Source organism: Dermacentor albipictus, chromosome 1 (genome assembly GCF_038994185.2).
Source record: "Dermacentor albipictus isolate Rhodes 1998 colony chromosome 1, USDA_Dalb.pri_finalv2, whole genome shotgun sequence".
NCBI classification, from domain to species: domain Eukaryota; kingdom Metazoa; phylum Arthropoda; class Arachnida; order Ixodida; family Ixodidae; genus Dermacentor; species Dermacentor albipictus.
The window spans coordinates 149,306,071-149,312,074 of NC_091821.1; positions in this window are offsets into that span (position 1 = coordinate 149,306,071).

Sequence of the window (6,004 nt, forward strand, 5' to 3'; positions counted from 1 at the left end):
CTCGACGCTGGGTAGTGATTGCGCTGCGGCCTCGGTGGCGAGCGAGAACTGTAGTTGCAGTCCTCGACGCCAGTTGCAGCGATAGAACCATGATGAGAGGGGCCCGGGATTGGCGCAGCATCACTAGGTGTCCAGTGCGCGTGTCGGGTGAGCTTGTCCCGTACAATATCACGTATTGTAGACAAGATATCAAAGGACGTGTAGTCATCAACGCTTGCAACTGTAGTCACATTCGGCAACCGACCGAATTTGGGGGCGATACGCCACATCTTCAGGGTCTCAAATGTACGACAATGCCGCATGACGTCAGCTACTGTACCAATGTTCTCTTTGCCGATGAGGAAATGATATACATCCTCGGCAATCCCTTTTAAGAGGTGGCCGACCTTATCTTCTTCTAACATGCAAGGGTTGATAGTCTTGCAGAGCTTCAATATCGCCTCAATATACGCCGTGTACGTCTCGCATGGGACTTGGGCTCTTTGCGGTAGCGTTTGTTCAGCCTGCTTCATCTTTGCGACTGAGTCCCCAAAACACTCCGTTATTTCGGACACGAACCGATCCCACGTCCTGAGGGTGTCCTCATGGTTTTTCAACCACACAAGCGCCGTGTCCGTTAAGAAAAACAGCGTTGGAAAACTGAGCTACTGCACTCCAATGGTAATAGTTGCTCATCCGTTTGTAGTGTGTGAGCCACTCAGCCACGTCCTCGCCAGATTTGCCTCCGAATGTGCGAGGGTCTGTCAGGTACTGACGCTGCCCAAGACGAGCCGCAGCGGAGGCAGGTACCGAAGGGGCCGCTGCAACTAGGGCAGGGGCTGCAGCTGCAGGAACTGGGACATTCCGGGTTCCGTCTTCACCGCTAAACATCTCAACCACCAGCGGCAACGGGGGCAGGCCAGCAAGGCGGCGGCTTCGGCGTAGATCAGGTGGTTACAGAACCATGCTGCTTGGCAGCACCTCCACCACAAAACTGTTACGGACGAGGCGTGTTTATTTAAAGATGATGCATGAGATGGATGAGTCTAGGAAAAACAGTCCAGCGCCGGCTTTGTTCTGCGCTCCGCACCAAAAAGATCCGTCGTCCTCTTCCTTTTCCTTTCGCCTCAACCATGGCGTTAGAATATATCATATACAATCATACATGTTCATGCTTTCATCGCTCCGACGCTTTGCAATAGGAAAACTTGGCTCCAATCCACCCTGGGATGGTGGTTGACCAGCAAAGCTATGGCATCACGTGATCCTAAGTAGACCAATGTGACGTAGGTTTATATACCGGGTGTCCCGGTTACTTTGGACCAAGAGTGAAAAAAAAAGCGAATAGCTCTAAAGAAATTGTACCGACTGCACAGTAGCGACAGTCGTGTGTACTTGCAGCCAGCATCTTTTTCATCACGAAGTATTAATTAACTAACTGATTTTAATTAGTGAACGTTTTATTTATTGCTTGAATCGCGAACATATCAATTACAAAGTCGTAGGGCACCTTAAATAACCTCTGAATCAAATATTTATTTCGTTCTGAAGCATGCCTTGGTTGTTTTTTCCTAGAAAAAACAAAAGCCCGCAAAATACACGAAATACGACATAGATGCGCACTCGCGCGCCGCTACTCAAGCGCCTCCAAGCATCTTGTGAAAGATGTACGGCTGCATTCGTTTATCGCCGCATCATATAAGGCTTCGTCATGTAGGATAACTCGAGAGGTTTCGCGACCTAACTAGCGTGGTGTGATAGGCGCCAGCATCTGCGGCCACAGGAATGTTGTGCTCGATCACGAGGCACTAGGATAGTTTTAACCTTCGCGTACCATGAAACAAAGCTATAAAAGAAATTCAACCAATGTTAAAAGAAAAGTGCTCAAGAGAGCACGAAAAAAGAAAGAAGGCAGCTCTCGGAAGAACAGAAAAGAGCTGCCAAAGGGTTTATTTTAATAAAAAATTAACCAAGAGCACGTAAGGCGTCTCAGTCTCCCACAAAGAAACATCCAAAGGTGCAACTGGTTTAGCCCATTTACCCTTTATGTCTCTTAAACTCGAGAAAAGAGGCAAAACCAAAGCAGTTCCTTACCTACTTCTTTTTCGCAAGCTTTTTTTTTATGTAAGGATAGGATGACATCTTGAAGGTGCGTTAAGCAGTCACGTTTTACCCCAATTTTCAGCGGTTATTTTCCACTGCCACTTATGGCACGAGCTCAACCAGGTCACCATCTGAAGCAATACAGTACTTGCTTCTTTCCAACACTTGTGCTGTTGCAGCTTTTACCAACGACGTCGAAATCTTGCGGCAGACTCTTATTTTCGCCTTTAAAGCATCCGGTGCGGTAGTTTCGCTGCACGTGATCTTTCACGTAGCCCCACAAGAAGTCCAGCGGTGTCATGTCCGGCGACTTGCAGGCCAGGGTACAGATCCGTACCGGTCAATTCACTGTCCAAGAAAAAGCTTGTCGAGCCGCGCTCGAGACTGGTGCTCCTGCGCCACCATCGTGTTGAAACCAGATGTTCCGAAGGTGCGCAAGTGGAACGCTGCAACAGACGTCGTTCACGGGGCCCTCGAGGATGCGGTTGACGTAGCGTTGCGTCGTTAGTGTGTTGTCAAAAATTGTCAAAAAAGATGGGTCCGATGATGTTGGCACCAAAAATACCGCACCACACGTACATTAAACGACGACTGCACGGTATTGGTGTCGTGTTTCTGCCAGACAGCGGGGATTCCTATTACTCCGGTAGTGCGCGTTGTTAAGGTTACCTTGTGCGTTTCTGACAAAATTAGCCTCATCCGTCCAAAGCACGCGAGTGAGGAAGTTCAGTTCTTCACATTTTGTGAAAATCTAATTGTCAAAGTCAAGGCTCTTTTCAAAATCTCGGTCTTCAAGTTTTTGATGAAGATGTACACGGTACGGGTGCATATGACCTTTTTTTAAGAAGCCTCCACACTGATGACCTTGAGGTTCCGGCCTCCACACTGGCGTCACGCACACTGCCGTGAGGGTTAGCAGCAAAGAATGCCAACACATCCGTTTCCGCTTCTTGAACTGCCGTCGCAGTCCTTTGTCGCTTTCTTATGAAGCGACACACCTCGCAAAGGACTTCGTTCTATACTCGATTCAACACATAGCAGTCAACGCTGTGGAGGCTAGAGAGACTTCTTACAGCGGCTTCGCTCGCACTTGGATAAAGTTCGATGTTTTTTGACCGCACTTGTGCGCAACTGTTGTTTATATAGAGTCAATATTGAATGAAACAAGTTTTAACCATTAGAAATAAACAAACTGTGGTATACGGCTGTTGATGCCTTGTTTTAGAATGTTTTAATCTTTTTTTGCTCTTTTCGGGTTTTTTATTTGCAAGCCGTCGCGAAGAGCCTCTCGTGCATACTCGCACGAGCGAACGCTGTCGGCGCGCAGCGAAGCGCGGAGTGGTGACTTTTCTTGACCGAACTTCTTGCGTACCTTCCACAGCGTTGACTGCTATGTATGGAACGGAGGATAAGTATTGTTGACTGACTAAGGCGTCCTCTACAATGCCACATCCGGAATAGCTTGGTTGCCTCCCTCTTGTCGCTGTGCGCCGCCCCCTGCAGAGCCAGGATCATTTTAGCCTTCTGATCATTCGTGAAGGGCATGACTGTCTTCTTGAAGAGCAGGTCACTGGCGTGCGCACCGTTGAGACGTTCCGTTATTACCTACGCCCTCACACGTCAAGCAAAAATGATTTACATAATCGACAAAACAGCATATGCTGGCCGTACAGATCCGCCAAAACGCATTAGATGGACATAGCCCGCCCAAGGTTTGTTTCTGTTGCTCAAGGGAATAAAAGGAACATATGTTCCGGGTGCGCCTATCTGTAGAACTCCCTTTACCCCTTTACAACGCAACGAAACGCACTTGGCCCTCAAGTGAATGTTAAACATTTTGCATAATTCATCCTAATGAACAAACAAGTTATGTGAAACACACTGTGTATATATATATATATATATATATATATATATATATATATATATATATTTATCGCGGCAACTGCAGCTTATGCAACTGTAATTTTACCGGGAAACACATGTGGTGAACGCTACGTGCTTCCCATTGTTCGAGCGCGCCTTATCGTCTATCATGTGGTTTTGGCACTTGTTTTGTTCTTCATTGAAACGAATACTAGGGCTTGTCTTGCATGCGTAATTCCCTGGAGATAGGCACTTTCCGCTTCAATTCTTGGAATGATTTTCTGTCGACTGTTCTGGCGATGGAGACGAAGAAATCCCGGGATCCTAGTCATATAAAGCTGCCCTGTAAAAACAACAACAACAACAACAACAACAACAACAACAGAAAGTCATCCATAGCGTCGTATTACGGCTCCGAAGTTGCGGTTTGTGTGCGATGCGTATTTTGTAGCGTTTATTTTTTTTCTGCTTTCTCTTTTTCATTGTCTTCACCTTTCATCATTACTCGCTCGCCTTCCCACCACCTTTATCGCTGTGATCGGCCACTCGAAATGACGGACGATAAGAACTGAATAGAATGAGAGGACAAGAGTCCTTACAAAATAAGACCCTGTGAGGCGTTGGGCGGGCTCACGACAGCTCGCGCAACGCCCTAAATAGCGAAAGGACTGCCAATGGGTATACCGCAGCACCTCTCCCTCCGACGTAGCTGTTTCTCACCCTTTCTCTTGATTCTCCTCTGCATGCCGTGATTGCGCGCGCACTCAATGCTATCATATGTAGCATCTATACAACGCCAGCGATTCTGAGTCAGTCGTGCGCAACCAATCCGCACTGATACACCCGCCTTCCTCCTTCTTTCTCCCCCATTTTCGTTTTTCACCGATCCTGTGGGCACACTCCCATTTATTCTGTTCCAAACGAACCTGCGCATGGTGACTTGTATCTTCAAAGAAGATGCAACAGTTGTGCACACGCTGACGGAGACGAGGCTACGAAGGATGACGAACGTTTGCACCGCAGAAAAGGGCGTACAAGTGGGTTGCAGATCGCCTTTAGGTGCGTAAGTACAAAGCTCGGCAGTTCTTACCGAGGACATGCAATAAAACAAAGGAGCAATTTTTGCGAGCGCGTAGAATATTTGCGTTAAGGCTGGGGTGATTATTTTTTAAACGTCCAGAGACTTCTTTCTGTCATTACGATGGCTGGCTCAATGCCTCGCACGATTTTTGTCGCGGCGACCCCGTTCGTTCTGCCCCTGCCTTCGCCCTCTTCCCCGTCATCTATGCATCTTTTCACCAGACGTACGCACGATAGCCATTAGATTATATTTTTCGTCAGGACATCTCTCTACTGCCATTATTTAATTTCATCGACTTTAATACGCCAGGAGTAGCTTGCATCTGGTGTAGCTGGCAACCTTCCTCCGAAGGCACATGCACGCACATGCGCAGGCGAAATACGCGTGCCAGCGCGTGTGTTTCATAGACATGTTTTATGTGCTGTGATCGCCGTCACACATATCTACATAATTAGGGGCGTAAACCTTATTGAAAACAGGTGACGAAATAAGCGTAGGAAATTACAACAGAACCTCGCGCAAACTGTTCGTTCAGTACTGCGTTAAGCGACTCTCTTCACGACACCATCGAATCAAGACCAAGTCAGCGGGCAAATAATATAAGCGCGTGCAGTTTCTCTACGGCGCTCCTTACCAGACAGGCATAGCATACAGGAGAGCGAGTTCGCAAATTTCAGGCAGCACAGCGTGTGCCGCGGTCGACTCCTGCACTGCGCGTGAACAGGAGGGACGTGCTTGTCGAGATGGAAGGCGCGCGCAACGACAAGCAGTCGCGGGTTCGGGTCCTCGGGGCTAGCGCTCCGCGACGGCCGAGCGGCGTGTCCTCAATGTGGCGTCCGGGAAGGAGGACACCCTCGGAGCCTCGGGCGCCCGCGCACGCTCGCGCGTGCCTACCCCTTCTTCCCCCATCTCGGAGCGAGCGTCGGCCCCTTCCCCCCCAGTCGGTAGCCGACGGCCAACGCCCAGGCGGCCCAG